Genomic DNA, 18,992 nt, shown 5'->3' with positions numbered 1-18,992 from the left:
AATAGGGGGAGTGCATATTCCTGCACCAAAGACACGGGAGGGCAAATTACCTAATGTTTATTAGGATATAAATAAATGGTAGGGTTATTGCATGTAGTGTTTAATACTATTAGGATGTAGACCATCAATTCTCCATAAACTTCCAAAATTAGATTGAGATTTACATTTTTTGAACTTCCCAATTTCTCCCATTGAAAAATCAGATTTTAAGAGAGGAGTTCTGCATATTTTTTAGAAACTAACATAATCTAAAGATGTGTTGACCTTGTACTAAGGTGGATAAAAACTTGCAAATAGGAAGATTGTGTGGTCTACATCAGTGGTCTCCAGACTGCGGCCTATTGCTTGCTTCTATCCTGCCCTTGGGGTACTTGGACATAATTCCCCCCACTGAGACCATTGAATGGGCACATTTCCTCCACTATGACTCCAACAATGGGGCACAATTCCTCCCTCCTAATGATCTCAACAATTGGTCCCAATGACGGGACATTTTTCCAATGACACCAATGATGGGACATTTTTCCAATGACACCAATGATGGGACATTTTTCCAATGACACCAATGATGGGACATTTTTCCAATGACACCAATGATGGGCCATTTTTCCTCTCGCTGACATCAATGATGGGCCATTTTTTCTCTCGCTGACATCAATGATGGGACATTTTTCCTCTCGCTGACATCAATGATGGGACATTTTTCCTCTCGCTGACATCAATGATGGGCCATTTTTCCTCTCGCTGACATCAATGATGGGCCATTTTTCCTCTCGCTGACATCAAGGATGGGACATTTTTCCTCTCGCTGACATCAAGGATGGGACATTTTTCCTCTCGCTGACATCAATGATGGGACATTTTTCCTCTCGCTGACATCAATGATGGGCCATTTTTCCTCTCGCTGACATCAATGATGGGACATTTTTCCTCTCGCTGACATCAAAGATGGGACGTTATTTTTTCCCACTAACAATGGGAACTTTTCTACTCCCAATGGCCAGAGTCTGGCCCCCCTAAAGTCTGAAGGGCAGTAAACCAGCTCCCTGTTTAGAAAGTTTGGAGATCTCTGGTCTACATCCAAATAGTATTAAACACTACATGCAATAATCCTACCATCTATTAAAATCCTAGTAAACGTCATGTCATTTTCCCTCCCGTAGCTTTGGTGTGGGGTATGCGCACCCCCGTTCTTGTTCCAAGAAAATGAACATGCCATAAAAGTGAGTTGATCGATCAACTTGGTACATTCAGCCTGCCCGCACGTTTCGATTCTTGGCTGGTTCCTGCTGAACTGGCCAAGATTCATACTGTCTATGGCCAGCCTAAATAAGCTTAAAGGGGCTGTAAACCTTCACGGATTTTCACCTTAATGCATTCTATGCATTAAGGTGAAAAACCTTTTGTGCTGCAGCACGACACCCCCCCCCCTTTTTCTGACCTAAGCCCAATCGTTCCAGTGATGGGGACGAGCACAGCAGCTCCAGCCGCTGTCTCGGGTCATCATTGGATAGATTGATAGCAGCGGGAGCCATTGGCTCCTGCTGCTGTCAATCAAATCCAGGGGGCGGGGCTGAGTCCTGCTGTCTATCAATGGACGCAGCAGCAGGACTCAGGAGAGCGCCCGCACAAGTGCCCCCATGGAAAGCGGTTTTCCGAGGGGGGCACTCAAGAGGAGATGCCAGGAGCGGGGGGGGACCCCAGAAAAGGCGGATTGGGGCTGCTCTGTGCAAAACCCTTGCACAGAGCAGGTATGACATGTTTGTTATTCAAAAAAATAAATGAAGCTTTACAATCATTTTAAAACTGCTTCCAACTCCTACCCTTTAATAAGGATGAGCTCCAGCGTGTTAGCACACTCCATGTGCAGAGCCCGCCAGGAAGTCGGCACGGCGCTGCGCTAATCACAGGCAGTGAGACATTTTCCCGATGTGCGGCTGCAGAGATCAGAAAATGTCTCGCTGCCTGTGATTAGCGCAGTGCCGTGCCGACTTCCTGGCGGGCTCGGCACATGGAGTGTGCTAACACACCTGCGCTCATTCTTACCCTTTAAAATCCCTCTATCCACATTATGCGGATAGCTGGGAGTGTGTGCGTCCCTTACCTAGGGAAGAGATGGAGGATGTAATATGGGAAGAAAGCAAGTCAATGGGGGCAGTGTGATCTTTTCGGCAATGTTCTGCTGGGAAACGTTGGTCCTGCCATTCACATGTATTTTACTTGGCACGTACCACCTACCTAAACATTGTTGGGGACCAAGTACCATTAAAACTGTATTCCCTGATGGCAGTGGCCTCTTTCAGCAGAATAATGCACCCTGCAAAAATGGTTCAAGAATGGTTTGAGGAACACAATGAGTTTGAGGTGTTGACATGGCCTCCAAATTTTCCATATCTCAACCCAATTGAGCAACTGGGATATGCTGGAAAAACAAGTCCAATCCATGGAGGCCCCACCTTGCAACTTAGAGAACTTAAAGCATAACTTTACCCATAGCAACTTGATAAAAAGTAATGTTCTTTAGCAAGGAACATGCAGTATATTCCAAATAGTTACGCTACTGAAATTAGTGTGTGCTGTAAATTGCCTCAGGCATTGCTCCTGTTTCTTTTTGCTGGAGGCTGCCATTTTACTGAAGCCCAGAGCCCCTGAGCAGCAGTAAATCTTCAGGCTGTCATCAGATCGGCCTCTACAAGTTTGGCACAAGGTCTAAAAATGGAGAGCAACCGAGCATGTGCAGAGCAGGGTGAGACAGTGTATTACTGGGTTTTAAACAGTATAGGCACTTAATTGTAATGTTTTACATAGCTATACCTGCAAAAGGGGACAGCCTGAAGTGATCTATTGGGACTTAATAAATTTAAGTTCCACTTTAAAGGATCATCTACTGATGGCTTGGTGCCAAATACCACAGCATACCTTCTGAGATCCAGTTGCAGTTATGGTTCAACAGGTCAGGGCTGTTTTAGTGGCAAAAGGGGGACCTACTCAATATTAGGTGGGTGGTATTAAAGTTATGGATTGGTGTATGTGGCCTGTTCATACCATAAGGGTCCATTTACACAGGTGATTAGTATACCCTCCGATTTCCAGTGGCAGTAATCTGTGGACTCCTGCTTCTGTAAAGACATGTACAAAGCTGTGGCCGCTCAGCTCATATAATGCATTGATAAGTTGATGGCGGGCGGGCACCCGGCACAGCTATCAGTTCACGCAGCCAGCAATTGCCTCCAGTGATCATGGTTGGACACAGACAAACTGTGCTCAGATAGGATCATCTGTTCTTAACCACAGGTAATCGCTGGCTTGTGCAAACAGTCACAGATAGCTGTGGCTACCATCAATCAGGTTGTCATTGCATTAGGGCTTATTCACATCAGCGGCTGCACTATACCACTGCTGTGTTGTGGCCAAAAGTTCAGGAACCACTGTGCAGGCAAAGATCAGCAAGCTGCACACTGGAAACCTTTGTTTACATTTTAAGTGCATCATGGGCCTTTCTATCTAGTTTTGTTTACCTAGTTTTCAGCACTTAGGGGTTAGCAGACCACATGCTGGGACAACTGATAGAGATTATTCTTGTGTGAACATTCCATTTAAAGTGGGAGTCCGGCAACCAATCTTTTTTTTTTTTATTTTTTATTTTTTTGGTCATTGAGACACTTTGCTAATCCCAAAATAATACTCACATTTTGGGTGTAATATTTCCGCCTCTGTCTGTTTTCATACTGAAGAATAACTTAAAAAATGTGATGCTGGCTGTTTCCATCTTGCTTGTGGACATGTGAAGCCCACAAGCATTGATTTCCTGGATGTGGTGAATGCTGTTCATTCACAGCTTGTTCACAAGCATGATCATTGTTTCCACACTGAATCTTGGGAAGCCTGACACTAAGCTCCCAGGAGACAGTGCGGCGCCGGGGAAAGGCAATAAACACGCCTTCTCCCATGGGAGGAGAGACAGGAAGTGCCACTATAAAGTACAATATAAAGGTAATTACAGCGATAAAAAAAATTTTCGTGTGGCATTTGAACATCTATTCAATTAACTGAAGGGGGTAAGATTAAGTTAAAACTTTGAGTGGAACCCCGCTTTAAGTCAGCTACATAAATTCCAGGTACATGATAAAGGTGTTAAACGTTTTAGGCCGGGTTCACATATGTGCGGCCACGGTTCCCAGCATGGGGTCCAGTGCTTTCCTGTTCAGGTGCAATTCAGGTCCAAATTTTTGCCTGAATTCGCACCTGAACTGACCCAAACACGCACAGGACCCTTTTGGAATGTGGACCTCGGCCACCCAGGACCTGAGTGAATCGGCTCTATTGCGAGCCGGGCACACTCACATGTAATGCAAATTCAGTTTGCACAAATGTGAACCCAGGCTTTGTTTTCTTTAGAAAGCAACCACAGCCTGAGTAGAGGAGCTCACTCTGACACACCCCTCCCCAGGCTGACCTATAGTCTATATTTACCAAAGCTTTTATGATTATTATTATACAGGATTTATATAGCGCCAACAGTTTGCGCAGCACTTTTATTAGAGCTATATGCAAAACATTATTTTTTTCATTTTGGATAGAGGAAGGGAGGGTTATAACTCCTGTAAGGTTTATTTTTGCCATCAGTGTCCAATTGGAGAGATTCCCTTCACTTCCGGTCACAACAGGAAGTGAGAGGAAATCTCTGCCAATTAAGGGAATGTTTGGGTCCCCTCTAGTTCACCAGAACTAGTGTCCCTATTTAAAGACTTTCCCTCTGTTACTGGGGACAACTCAAAATTTGGCATTTTCTTTTACATTCACTTTCAGTGATAACAGTAAACAGGACAAGCATAGAGGGTAAATTCTATTCTAATATTCTAATACCTCTCCACTCTATCCAAAGATAAAAAAAACGTTTGCCTTTAGATATACTTTAAGTATCAAACCCCAAACCAAACATATAAGGGTATTGCAGCTTACCAATCATTTAGATGTGTTGGCTGCATCGGTCTTCTTTTTTTTTTTTTTTTGTAATAGGCTGTATGTTTCTGCTTAAAAAGGCCACATCCCTATACAAGAAAAAGAAAAAAAATTCTCCCCTCAGAAAAATTGGGACTTTTTAGGCTCAAGGAATGTGCAAAGGTCAGACATAATCATAATAAATATATTGTATTTATTGGTATTAAAAAAAGTATTTTCCCAACCGACTCAAGTACTTTTACTGCTGCAGAATGGCTCTCCTGGGCGAAATCCTGTACGGGTATGGCTTTGCCCAGGCGAGCTGACAGAGGGTGCGCGCATCGCCGGAGGCGCCCGCGCACGCCCGCTGCACAGCAGGGGACCCGATGCACGTGGCCGACGGGCACCATCCCCGCCGGGCACACACGATCACGCGCACAAGAGCCATGGGGATTTGTGTGTGTAGATACACAAATCCCTGTGCTCTCAGGGGAGAGGAGACAGATCGTGTTTTCCTACTAAGTAGGAACAAGCATATGTCTCCTCCCCTAGTCAGCCACATTCCCCACACAGTTATAACGCACTGAGGCAACACACATTTAACCCCTTGATCGCCCCCTAGTGTTAACCCCTTCCCTGCCAGTGACATTTACACAGTAATCCGTGCATATTTATAGCACTGATTGCTGTATAAATGTCAATGGTCCCAAAAATGTGTCAAAAGTGTCCGATCTGTCCGTCGCAATACTGCTAAAAATTGCAGTAAAATAAATAATAAAAATGGCATACATCTTTCCCATAGTTTGTAGACCAAATAACTTTTGCGCAAACCAATCAATATACGCTTATTGTGTTTTTATTATTATTATTTTTTTACCAAAAATATGTAGAAGAATATATATTGGCCTAAACTGATGAAGAAATTATTTTTTTTCTAAAAAAAAAAAAAAAAATTGGGATATTTATTATAGCAAAAAGTAAAAAATATATATTTTTTCAAAATTGTCGCTCGTTTTTTTGTTTATAGCGCAAAAAATAAAAACCGCCAAAAGAAACCTCTATTTGTGGGGGAAAAAGGACGCAATTTTCTTTTGGGTACAGCATTGCATGACCGCGCAATTGTCAGTTAAAGCGACGCAGTGCCAAATAAAAAGCACTCTGGTCAGAAAGGGGGTAAAATCTTCCGGGGCTGAAGTGGTTAAAATACATTTAACAGTATAAAGCATACATACAAAAGACATGAAAAATGTGGTCTGTGGCCACAAGGCAAAAAACACTAAATGAGAGTACAATTGTTGTATATAAACCAATCGGCAACACGTTTCAAAGTCCTTAAAGCTCCTTCTTCAGGGAAGGTTTTACCAATCGTACATATGGTCTATAAAACAAAACATTCATTAGAGCATTTGTCATCATTCACATATGCATGACATGGACTGAGTGGGACAAGGATAAGGGTACTTACAATACCTTGATGAAAATTGTCAACACACAGCCAGCAATGGGATAAAAACAGTGGAAACGGTAGAAGTCAGTCAATGAAAGGTGGTGAGTATATAAAGCAAAGGAAAAAGACAGAAAGGCCTCCCCAGCCTTCAGGGTGAATCAAGAGGGGTGAGCTGGGATCACCTGGCATGGACGAAGAGTGAAAGGGGCATATATCTCATAAATAAGCTATATGAATCTAAAAGAGTAATACAAAAACACATATTGTTCTTAAAAACGTCCTATGACGAAACGCGTAAGGCGGAGCCACGCTCTTACGTCATACCCGGAAGGCTCGGCTTGGAACGCAGGTGGCACGCACGCTACGGACTGGCTTCCTGGTCTTACCACCGCCCGTGCCCTTGCCTTACTGGAACCTATTGCTAGTGTTTTTATATGTTAAAAATTTTTAAATAAACCAAGTATATTACACTATGGAAGTCCCTTGTGTTTCCCTGGGAGGAAAGGATCCTTTGGTGAGGTGAAACAATCGAAGGTGCCCGGACTCAGAACTTATGCTGGGAGGCTCTGGATCGCAGACACGGTCTGACGGAGGTGCAGAGGACCAATAAGGCTACCTAAGGAGAAAATCCACCTACAGCTACCCGCTCTATGAGCATTACCCCTGAAGGGGTGACTACTTTTGGTGAGTGGGGACACATTGGGGGGAGCACCTGAGTCACCAGATCTAATGTGCACAGATGTCACTGGATTTTTCTGCTGTGGAATACATTTGAACATAGAAGGTTTTTGGAAGTCCCGGTCTGGAATATGAAATTACACCCTATATGATTTAAACAAACATTATATACACGCACATTTTTTTGCTTTAGACAAGCACTTTTTTACTATAAGCTTAGTTTGCCCGTTTAGGGATTTGAACTACTAACCTGAACACTCATACATCAATATACCACTGTGGTTTTTATACATATGGTCTGATAGCCACTGTCTATGTTTATATGGTTTAGATGTGAAATTATTTACTTTGTATGGGAATGCTCATATGTTTCAAATGTGAGGATATTTTCTTTACTTATTGTTTCATTATGGTAAGGTCAGATTTTTGATATTTCAATTGGTTCACATGTTAATGGGAGTTCACGATTAGGGTGGATGCACCTTTCAGCTTCTGATAAAGCTTTATTGCACCCTTGAACATATTTTACATACCCACAAAATATCTCCCAACAGACCTGCACAATTTGTATAGACTCACACACACTTTTTAGGTAATAGCACACGGGGGTTTATATATTCATTTTATTTTACCCATCATAGTGCCATACTAGGGTAGCGCCATTCCCCTTATTCTCTCTTTATATACCTGTATAGTCTCCATTGGGGACTAATTAAGGGAGGCTGCAAATTCTATCCTCCTAAGCGCGTATTTTTAACATACCTCAAAAACACATATTAACCTCCCTGGCGGTATACTAGAGTGTGGCTTGGGGTTAAGTTTCAGTACCAAAAACGTTAACCCCGAGCCACACTCGGGATTGCATGTCAGAATCCTGGTACAGCGTACTTACCTTGTCACCAGGATCCTGCGATGCCCCCCCCCCCCGCTGTGTCCTCCGTCAGATCATCCGCCCAATGGTCTGTGTTCCGGGCTCTGTTCCCTGCGAGCTTTGCGACACATGGGGGCAGAGCCTGGCGGCAAATTCAAAATGTACAAAAAACATATCACACACAGTACACTGTAATGTTACAGATTACGTTACTGTGTATAATTATTTCACCTCCCTTTTGTCCCTAATGCTTTGTCCAGTGCCCTGCTTGCAGTTTTATATTATATATACTGTTCTTTCTGCCTGGAAACTGAAGAATGTCCATAGCAACCAAAAAGTGTCCCTCTACGTCAAAATCTGTTTTAGACCAGCTAGAAAACAATACAGTGGAACCTCGGATTATGAGCATAATCCGTTCCAGGAGTATCCTCGTAATCTAAAGTAATAAATAATTTGTTCCGCATTGACTTCAATGGGATGCAATACCGCATGCAGCCAGAGGCGGGGGGCGCCGGAGAGCCTCGGAAAGGACCGCAAAAGGCCCGAGGGACACTTCGGCGGACCTCGGCAAACCTCGGAAAGACTCAGTTCACGAGCCTTTCCGAGGTTTGCCGAGGTCAGCCGAACTGTCCTCAGGCCTTTCCGTGCATTTCCGAACGGCGCAGATTGGTGACTTTCGGCTCTGCCCGGCTCCGGCGCCCCCCACCTCAGGCCAAAAGCGGTACTGCACACCGCTTTTGGCCTGAATCCTGCTCGTTTTGCGAGACAACACTCACAAACCGAGTTAGGAATTTTAGAAATACGGTGCTCGGTTTGCAAAACGCTCGTTAACCGCGTTACTCGCAAACCGAGGTTCCACTGTGATAGTAAATTAGAATCACTTGCAGAATTGAGTGATAGTGATTTGTGGGGAAATGAATTTCATTATTATTTATAATTATTTATAGTTATTTATTATATTATAATTTATGATTTCGTGTTTCAAACTTCATCATACCCGGGATATCTACTAGACAGGTTTGGACAGATATGAGTGTGTTATTACTAAGAATTACAGGCCTACAATATAAAACGCCAAATTTATATGCAAAACAACGTACCGCTTTTGAGATGAAAAAATCTGACATAATCAGACTGCCAGGGAGGCTACATGGTAAATTACCTATTAAAGATGAAAAACCCCTTAGTCTATGGGATAGCATTTAGATATTTTAAAGAGATCCTTATGGAACATCAATCCTATATAGCCTTTTTTTTTCTTTTTTTTACTTTTAGATTCATATAGAACCTTATATATGCCCCTTTCCCTCTTCGTCCATGCCAGGTGATCCCAGCTCACCCCCCTTGATTCACCCTGAAGGCTGGGGAGGACTTTCTGTCTTTTTCCTTTGCTTCATATACTCACCACCTTTCATTGACTGACTTCCGCTGTTTTTATCCCATTGCTGGCTGTGTGTTGACAATTTTCATCAAGGCATTGTAAGTACCCTTATCCTTGTCCCACCCAGGCCATGTCATGCATATGTGAATGATGACTGCTCTAATGAATGTTTTGTTTTATAGATCATATGTACGATTGTTAAAACCTTCCCTGAAGAAGGAGCTTTTAAAACTCTGAAACGTGTTGGCGATTAGTTTCTATACAACATTTGTACTCACAGTTAGGTTTTTTTTTTTTGCCTTGTGGCCACAGACCACATTTTTCATGTCTTTTTTTATGTATGTTTTATACTGTTAATTTCTTTGAAATATTTTTGTTATACCAATAAATACAATATATTTAATACTATTATTCCTGACCGTTGCACATTCCTTGAGCCTAAAAAGTCCCAATTTTCTGAGGAGAGATTTCTTTCTCTATCTTTTTATTTATTTTTTTTAAGGCGTTTTTCCTCTGTTTTCTTCTGTCTTTTATATTTGCCTGGTGATCCAGCCTGTAAATCTGTTGCATTTCAGCAGAGCAAGCTATCCTACAGATGTACCAGTTAGAGGGTTGCGACAAACCATTTACTACTGACAGGAGTGCTTACAATGATCAACCTTTATATAAAAACTTTATCCCAAAAAGGAACAAAACTGTTTGTTGTAACTGCTTATAAAGTGTGAGCTGGAGTAAATTTGTTAGTGTATCTAAATCGGCTAGTATATCTAACACTCCCCTCCCCCCAGACTAACAATGCTGCTAACTAAGTGTTTCTCTTACTTCTTTATCCAGAGTAGGGGTACTCTAAACTGGCCAAATCACCAGGTGAAAACAGAGGGGAAAAAGGAAATGAATGCAGCCACCACCTCTAATGATTGATAAGCTGCAATTTTATTACATTTTTGGTTTTTGGTTTGATACTGCTTTCATTTAGTGTTTTTTATCTCAAATTTTTTTTTTTAAATCGCTATAACACTGCGCCAAAATGAAGTCAATGAAGACACACTAAGAATTGTGAAAACATAAGGCCCCTTTCACACAGGAATATCGTTTTAGATCCGCCTTTCAGCTTTTCTGGTGGTCCTGATTGAAAGGTCTAGGCATGTCCTATGGACGAGCAGGTGTAAAAGGGCTACTTTCGGACCCGTTTAGGTTGCCACTTTATCTTTAAGCCAAACCCGAACACTTTAGCGGCGCACAGTACATTTTTTTTTGTTTTAGTATACACTATAGGATTGTAACAGACCTGGGACACCTTTGGGCACTCCAAAGAAAATAGTAATGTGGCCCACATAGTGCCCCCTAACCTACCTGTCAAGCCCTGTTCCAAGCCACATTCCTGTCTGAATAATGGGTTCGGGTTTCAGGTGGACTGAAACCCGGACACATGATTCAAAACCCAGAATATCAAGGTGAATCCTGAACAGGTGGCAACCCTAGGCCCGATCCAGTCATCTAAAAAAAAAAAAGAAAAAAAATTAAGGAGATCTGTCCTCTTCCATTTAGGTGAATCTGATTGGAGGGCAGTCAGTTGTAAACGGACATCAGAGTCCGTTTACTCTTAGCTGCCCATAGAGCAGAGCAGGCTCTGTCTGTGTCTGCTCTGCAGAAACTGAGCAGACATGGATGTGTCATCTGCCCACTCTTCTCTGATCAGCAGGGGATCTGTGAGCTGGTCAGAATGGAATTTGACCTGTATAAAAGGGGCCTTAACCACTTTATTACTGGGTCATAGCTGAAAGATGGCTACAGTGCAGCTCTTTTGTTCTGGGTGGACGTCCTTGGACATCCTCCCAGAACACACCTCCCGCACCCCTTTGTGATCAATGTCTCCTTTGGACACAGCTGATCACAGATCGAGGAAAATGGCCAATTACAACGGCCCTTAACCTGTGGTCAGCTGTGTCCAATCACAGCTGATTACATGTAAACAAAGTTGCTGGTTATCAGCATTCCTTTCCTCATGCGCTGTCACTGTGTGAGGAAAGAAGAGCCGATTAGTGGAATGGCTGACAGGGCACATTGGGACTGATCATCAGTGCCCTGATTATTAGTGGAGCCTCATCAGTGCCCATCAGTAAAGAAGAAAAATTACTTATTTGCAAAATTTTGTAACAGAAGCACGAAAAATTTTATTGGCCTTTTTTCATTTGTTTAGAAAAAAAAACCCAGTGGTGATTAAATATCACCAAAAGAAACCTCTTTCTGTCTTAAAAAAAATGATAAAAATGTCATATTTGTATAGTGTTACATGACTACGCATTTGTCATTCAAAGTGTGACATCGCTGAAAGCTGAAGATTGGCCTGGGCAGGAAGGAGGCGTAAGCGAAGTGGTTAAATAGAATAATCTGCTTTAATGTTACAAATTATTTTTACTGCTGAGCTAACCACATAGCATTTTCACACTGATACATTGTTTTCTTTTCACTTACTTGCCAATGCAGAGCCCTCTGATTGTTGTATATTCCTAACATATTAAATGCCTGTACCATGAAATACATACAAAAAAATAAATAATTGGCTCTTAAATTTCTGCAAATAGGTCACGTGATATCAATATCTCATGCGATAAACATTAGTGAATTGATCCCCACAGACACAGGAGATTTTTTTTTTTTTTTTTTGTGTGACCATCTCTTGTTTTTACACAAGGTTCTAGGTAGGTTGGGCGGTCGGGTCACCCGCACCCCCCAGTTGGTCAGTCATTCGGCCCGGCCCTTACCCCATCTAGGTTGCGGGCAGGCAGCGGCTCCTGTGTCCTCTCCTGCATCACGGCGGCTTCCACCGTGCTTCTCATCCTCCTATGCGTCCAATAGGATCGCCTGTCCTTTCAGCCAATCGGGGGACGGGACTCAAAGCCCGCTTCCTGGCCGGGAGGAGGATCAGTGTGGATACGCGGGGGGGGTGACTGCGCCCCTAATGAACCGGCCGCCACTGAATCGCACATAATGAAATTAAATTGAAAAGCAGCCAATTAACATAGTAGTATGAGTTTCAGATTGTGGGTAGAAAATGGAGTATTTGAAGGGCATCCCATTTAAATATTGTGAGCATATACATACTCCATACTGACAGTATCCCAGGTGGAATGAATATCCAAGAGCTCAGAGCCACAGGGCTAGAATGAAAGTCGCTCAGCTACTGTGTAAATTATCTTTTGTTCCCATGGATCTGAAATTATGTACAGATGCTGCCACCATGAAGCAGTATCATCTTTAATCTTGAAAATAAAATTATATACATTTTTAGAAAAAAAAGGTCAGCATTATCTCCTTTTTCCTTCCTTTAGTATAGGTTATCTTTGAAGCTGAAGACAGTAAGGCTCCGTTTCCACTAGTGCAACTTGTCATGCAACTTTGGACATATAAAGTCGCATGACAAGTCACAGCCCATTGATCTCTCTGTCATTCAGTAGCTGCTTGCTCATATCGAGGGCATTACACCCACAATCTGCTTATTGTGGGTGCAAAGCTTTACAGGTTCCTAACAAAAAAAAATGCATATTTTCTCCAAGCGTCTTCCAGGACAGCCCATGAGACCTTGGGCTCCTCCTACCAGGACAGGAAACACGTCACCCCCACCAGATAAAAGGGCGGTCCTCCAGGCCCATGTCAGTTATTTGTGTTTCCTCCGGACGGGGGGTAACATGTTCATGGAACCTGCTCCCATAAGCCTTATAAGCAGGGGCTTTGTATGGCTTTTTTCTGGGGCATATCACTTACCTCTTCCTCTGCCAGAAGCAGCACACCGCTGGGGAGGTTGGCTGTGTTGCTGTTCTCTGTCCTCAGTGCCTGGAGAGGGCCAGGACCGGTGTGAGGTCGTGCCCCTAGCGCAGTGCATTGCACTCTAGCTCAGCTGAGCTTCGGTTGTCCTTCCCTGCCGACAGCCTGGCTGATCTGAGCAAGGAATGGAGGAAGCCGCAGCGCTCGAGGGGGCGGAGCTATTGCGCTCCAAGCTGGCTCACAGGAAGTGCCTGGAGAGGGTTACTTCCGGGGCATATGACATCATCATCGGGCGCCGGAGACGAGGTTCCAGTCTTCATAAACGGCGCGAACAGAGAACGCTGGCTGCTGGTGTTTCTTGGTGTTAAGCAGCCAGGCTGTGGATGACCAAGAGGGGCAGAATGGATCCTCCTGCAGTACCTGCACAGGCAGCGGATGCAGTTCCCAACACCAGCACCTCACAGGTAAGCCTGAGGTGTTCTGTCACCACCTTACTATCCCTGTGAGTGTTCCCTCCCCCTCCCCCCTCTGTAGTAGTGGGTGTAAGGGGACACATTTCCTCCCTCCTACACGTGGTGTTACGGAGTGATTATGTGGCTTTAATTACATTGTGGGTCATTTATTTTGTCTTGCAGACCAAGACTCAGGACAAGGCCCAAGCGCAGCCACTTAAAAGGAAATGTGCGGTTTGCGCAAACAAATTGAGCTCCTCATGGAGCAAAGCAGTTTGTCGCACTTGTATAGAAGGCCTAGTAAAGGATGACCCGGTTGCCTCTTGCCAGAAGATGCTTACTTCTGTTAGGGATGAGCTTGCGTCCACCTTCAGTTCCTTTAGAACGCTTATTGACAAGCTCCAGACTCCAGCAGAGAGTCCGTCTTCACTGAAGGCGTCAGTAAGCACTCCGCAGCAGGCAGAAAGTGAAGACTCTGAGGCTGAGGTCAGATCTACCCGTTCCTCTCTGGAAGAATCAGGGTCAGATACAGAGCCCAGAGATAGAGAATCCACTCGAGGCTCAAGATTTAAGTGATCTGTTGAGGATGTAGATGACTTATTAAAGGCTATCTATACTACCCTTGAATTAAAAGAGGAAGAGGTTCAGTTATCCAAACATGATCTCATGTATAAAGGATTACATAAGAGAAAATCAAGAGTGTTTCCAGTTCATAGTTCTTTGGTTGATACTATTAAACTGGAATGGGATAATCCTGAGAGAAAACCATTCTTCTCTAGTAACCTAAAAAGGAGGTTTCCTTTTGATGAGGACACTGCGCAGCCATGGAATAAGAATCCCAAGTTAGACGCACCTCTTTCAAAAGTTTCAAAAAACTCGGACCTGGCGTTTGATGATATTGGTACGCTTAAGGATCCGATGGACAAGAGGGGGGATATCCTTCTCCACAGAGCCTGGGACTCAGCAGTTGGAAACCTGAAACCAGCTTTGGCTTCCACTTGTGTGGCCAGAAATCTGGAGGTTTGGTTGACTCAGATTCAATCACATCTGTCAGCAGGTACCTCCAGAGAGCAAATTTTAAAGTCTTTTCCTCTCCTATTTCAGGCAGTGGGTTTTTTGGCAGATTCTTCCGCTGAGTCGGTAAGAATGTCAGCCAGGACTTCGGCTCTAGTGAACTCGGCCAGGAGAAGCCTTTGGCTTAAGACCTGGTCAGGGGACTCGGCCTCCAAGTTGCGCCTTTGTGGCCTTCCTTTAACTGGTGATCATTTATTTGGCCCAGGTCTACAGGAGGCACTGGAACGCACGGCTGATAAGAAAAAGGCGTTTCCAGAGAAAAAGAGAGTTCAGACAGCCAGAAAATTTTTTTCGTGGCCAAAACAGGCAACAGAGTCCTAGAGAAAAGGACAGCAGGCCGAAAAAGCATTGGACTGGGCACAAAGGCAGAGCCAAAGGGGGAGTGCTATTTAACCCTCCTCAACAGCCCGCGAAGCCGCAGTGACTTGTGTTCCCCAGTGGGAGGGAGATTGAGGGCCTTCATCCCACAGTGGGCAGCAGTCACTCTGAGCCCCTTCGTCCTGGACCTAGTGACCAACGGGTACAGGCTGGAGTTTGTTCACCAACCACCAGAACGTTTGTTGGTCACATTTCCTCCACAAGATCGGGAGAAAGCGAGGGCTCTGGGTCTCCAGATCGGAGACTTATTAGATCAAAAAGTCCTGATTTCTGTTCCTCGATCGGAGTGGGGCAAGGGATTCTATTCCCATGTATTTGTGGTCAGAAAGCCGGCAGGAAAGTTTCGACTTATCCTGAATCTCCGGACCTTAAACAAGTCCATCAGATACAAGCATTTCCGTATGGAGACGGTTTTTACAATCAAAAACCTACTATACCCAAACTGCTTTGTGGCCACGTTGGACTTAAGGGATGCTTATCTTCACATCCCTATCCATCCAGCCTTCCAAAAGTTTTTGAGATTGGCAGTGAAGACGGGTATGGGGACCCGACATTTTCAATTTCAGGCCCTCCCCTTCGGTCTTTCCTCAGCCCCACGCATCTTTACGAAGGTGTTGGGGGAAGTGCTGGCTCCTCTAAGATTAAAGGCAATAACGGTTATCCCTTACTTAGACGACCTCCTGATAGTGGCAAAATCATACCAAAGGCTGTTGGAAGATCTCCAGGCTGTACAGGACTTCTTACAGTCCCTAGGCTGGCTAATAAACAAAGAAAAATCTTCCTTGATTCCGGCCCAGAAAGTAACTTATCTGGGTTACGATTTTTGCTCCGTGAACCAAAGAGTTTTTCTTCCTCAGGAGAAGATTACCAAAGTGTTCCAGACTATGTCAACATTGCAGACCAACCAGTCGGTCTCTCTGAGACAGGTGTCGAGGGCAGTGGGTCTTATGACCTCATGTTTTCCCGCAGTACCATGGGCGAGACTCCGTCAGCGTCCGTTACAAGGGTTTCTTTTAAGAAACTGGGACGGGGAGGTAAGGTCCCTGGAGTCAAGGATCTGGCTTCCCGACAAGATAAAAAGAAGCCTGTGGTGGTGGAGAGCTGGTCAGCACCTAGCAGGAGGTCTCCCATGGTCCTTTCCCATTTCCCGAAGGATTACCACGGATGCGAGTTCCTGGGGATGGGGGGCCCACCTCAGCAATGCAGTAGCACAAGGAGAGTGGTCCCCAGAGGAGGCAAGGGCCTCATCCAATCAAAGAGAGCTGCTTGCAGTCCAGAGAGCCCTCCAGTCTTTTCAGATGGAGGTCAGGGGTCACAACCTCCAAATCCTGTCAGACAATATAGCGACAGTCGCGTATATCAGCAAGCAGGGAGGCACGAGAAGCCGGAGGCTTCAGTCCATTGCCCAGGAGATCCTTTCATGGGCAGAGGGGAATCTAGCCTCCTTTTCTGCTGTACACCTGAAGGGGAAAAACAATTGCCTGGCAGATTATCTCAGCCGTCACAGGATAGACCGAGACAACTGGTCCCTTCATCCCGAAGTCTTTGCAGACCTCACCAAGAGATGGGGTTATCCGGTAGCGGATTTGTTCGCAAACCGAAACAACCGCAAGACGGAGATATTCTTTTCCATGAACCCGGCAGACCAAGCCTTGGGGATCGATGCTCTGGCAAACCCGTGGCCTCCAGGCCTATGTTATGCCTTTCCGCCAATCAGGCTGATTCCAGAAGTCCTCCGGAAGTTTCGGCTGGAAGAGACAGATCTAATTCTAATTGCCCCGTTTTGGCCCAAGAGGTCATGGTTTTCCCTGCTACAGTCTCTGGTTTCAGAGCCTCCGTGGAGTCTTCCGAAAAGGGAAGACCTATTATTGCAGGGTCCAGTATCACACCCTCAGGTGGTTTCCTTAAACTTGACGGCCTGGTATCTGAAGAAAAGATACTGAGCACCCAAGGGTTCTCTGACAAAGTAGTCAGGACTCTCGTTAATTGCAGGAAGCCAGTTACTAGAGCCATATATTCCAAGGTTTGGAAAAGGTTTAACTCATGGTTATCTGAAAATGATAGATTAGCTCATGATATTCCGTCTATTTTGGAATTTTTCCAAGAGGGTGTCGACAAAGGTCTTTCTGTTAGTACCTTAAAGGTACAGGCGGCAGCTATTAGTGTGTTCCTCCAGTTTTCTCTCCTGGAAAATCCCACTATAGCCAGATTTTTCAAATCTATCTCTAGGGCCAGACCAGTAGTAGTGAGAAGTTGTCCAACGTGGGATCTGTCCCTAGTACTTCAAACTCTGGTAGAATTTCCGTTTGAACCTCTGGAAAGTATGTCAGTTAAGTTACTTACATTAAAAACTGTGTTCCTTATAGCTGTTACCTCAGCTCGTAGGGTAAGTGAGTTGCAGGCCCTATCAGTTAGGGAGCCTTCCTCACGATTTTTGAGGATCGAGTTGTGTTACGAACCGATCCAGGTTTTTTGCCTAAGGTGGCAAGTACATTCCACCGATCTCAGAACATTGTATTGCCAACCTTTTGTAGTTCACCACAGGGCGACTTAGAAAGAAAATTTAGTTTTCTAGATGTAAGAAGGATTCTCTTGGTCTGTCTTGAGGTCACGAAGACCTTTAGGAAAACTGATGCCTTGTTTGTCCTCTTTTCTGGAGTTCACAAGGGGAATAGTGCATCTAAAGCCACATTGGCTAGATGGATAAAGCAAGCCATCTTGGAAGCTTACAAAATTAGGGAGGTCCCTACACCTTTTGTTACTGCGCACTCAACTAGAGCCTTGTCTACGTCTTGGGCTGAGAGGGCTGGTGCCTCACCGGAACAAATTTGCAGGGCTGCCACTTGGTCCAGTTACTCGACCTTCATTAAACATTATCGCCTGGATCTCCTATCAGCTCAGGAGCAGGCGTTTGGTCGTAAGGTCCTTCAGGCAGTTGTCCCTCCCTAGACTGGTAAGTTCTGGTTCATCGTCTCATGGGCTGTCCTGGAAGACGCTTGGAGAAAAGCTGAGTTAGACTTACCGGTAACTCCTTTTCTGAGAGTCTTCCAGGACAGCCGGATTCCCACCTGGTATTGTCTGAAGTTATGTGTATTATGCATATGTTTTGCAGGGTCCTACGGTTCTTGAGAATACTGACATGGGCCAGGAGGACCGCCCTTTTATCTGGTGGGGGTGACGTGTTTCCTGTCCTGGTAGGAGGAGCCCAAGGTTTCATGGGCTGTCCTGGAAGACTCTCAGAAAAGGAGTTACCGGTAAGTCTAACTCAGTTTTTTTTTTTTTACCTGCAAAAAATATGCTTTTATTTATTTTTTGTAAAGGTGAACTTATCCCTTCCCTATTTGTGTAGTCCTAAATCTAAGGCAGGTCATAGACTGTGCAAAATTTGCACAATTCCCCCATCAACAGACAGTGCTAACAGGGGAATTCCTCCCGCTGAGCCGTTGTCTGCCCCCAATGGGCTGGGGAAGCTGTCCCCGCTAGGAGAAGACAGTGATTATTGCTAGCAGCTGCTAGCAATAATCGCAAGTGAATCTGGCATGCCGATCGATCAACTTGGTACATTCAGCCTGCCCACACTTGGTTCGAATCTCGGCCGGTTCAGCAAGATTTGAACTGTCTATGGCCAACCTAACACAGCAGTGTAGGCCAAACATTTACTAAATTTCCAGCTGGGGCAGCTGTTTTCTTCTATGGAAAGTTTCTTGAGAACATCTATTGTGGTCACTCCAGGCACCATAGATAATCAAGTGCTGTCCAGACCCGACCGAAATGTAGGTATTGGATTGAGTGAGTAATGTCATAGAACATAGTCCCTGGAATTCACAAGGAGTGTCCTAGATGCTTTTTATAAATCTGTCTCGTGGTACTGTGACAAATGTTGGACAAATTCATGTACCTCCGACTGCATACACACCTCCAGAAAAGTGTCACAAATTAAATCACCTCCTGTTTGTTCTTTAAGCTTGGTGTGACTTTCTGTTTTCCCTTTATTGAAATGCAGCC

The 18,992-nt window shown here is 44.5% G+C and overlaps 1 protein-coding gene across 6 annotated transcripts in view; it reads left to right on the top strand.

Moving 5' to 3' along the window:
• Nucleotides 1–18,992, top strand: part of ENOPH1 (enolase-phosphatase 1) — a 111,804-nt gene that overhangs the window by 40,480 nt on the left and 52,332 nt on the right. Inside the window, exon 1 of one of the 6 annotated variants that reach the window (XM_073597894.1) lies at nt 7,054–7,072. The exons of the other annotated variants lie outside the window; for them this stretch is intronic. The gene's annotated coding sequence lies outside the window, so the exon portion shown is untranslated. Of the gene's footprint in view, nt 1–7,053; nt 7,073–18,992 lie in introns of those variants that run through there. 6 annotated transcript variants of the gene reach the window in all.

This window comes from Aquarana catesbeiana, linkage group LG01 (assembly GCF_042186555.1).
Source record: "Aquarana catesbeiana isolate 2022-GZ linkage group LG01, ASM4218655v1, whole genome shotgun sequence".
NCBI lineage: Eukaryota > Metazoa > Chordata > Amphibia > Anura > Ranidae > Aquarana > Aquarana catesbeiana.
The sequence above is the reverse complement of the archived record's forward strand: the minus strand, read 5'-3'. Positions and strand labels throughout refer to the sequence as shown.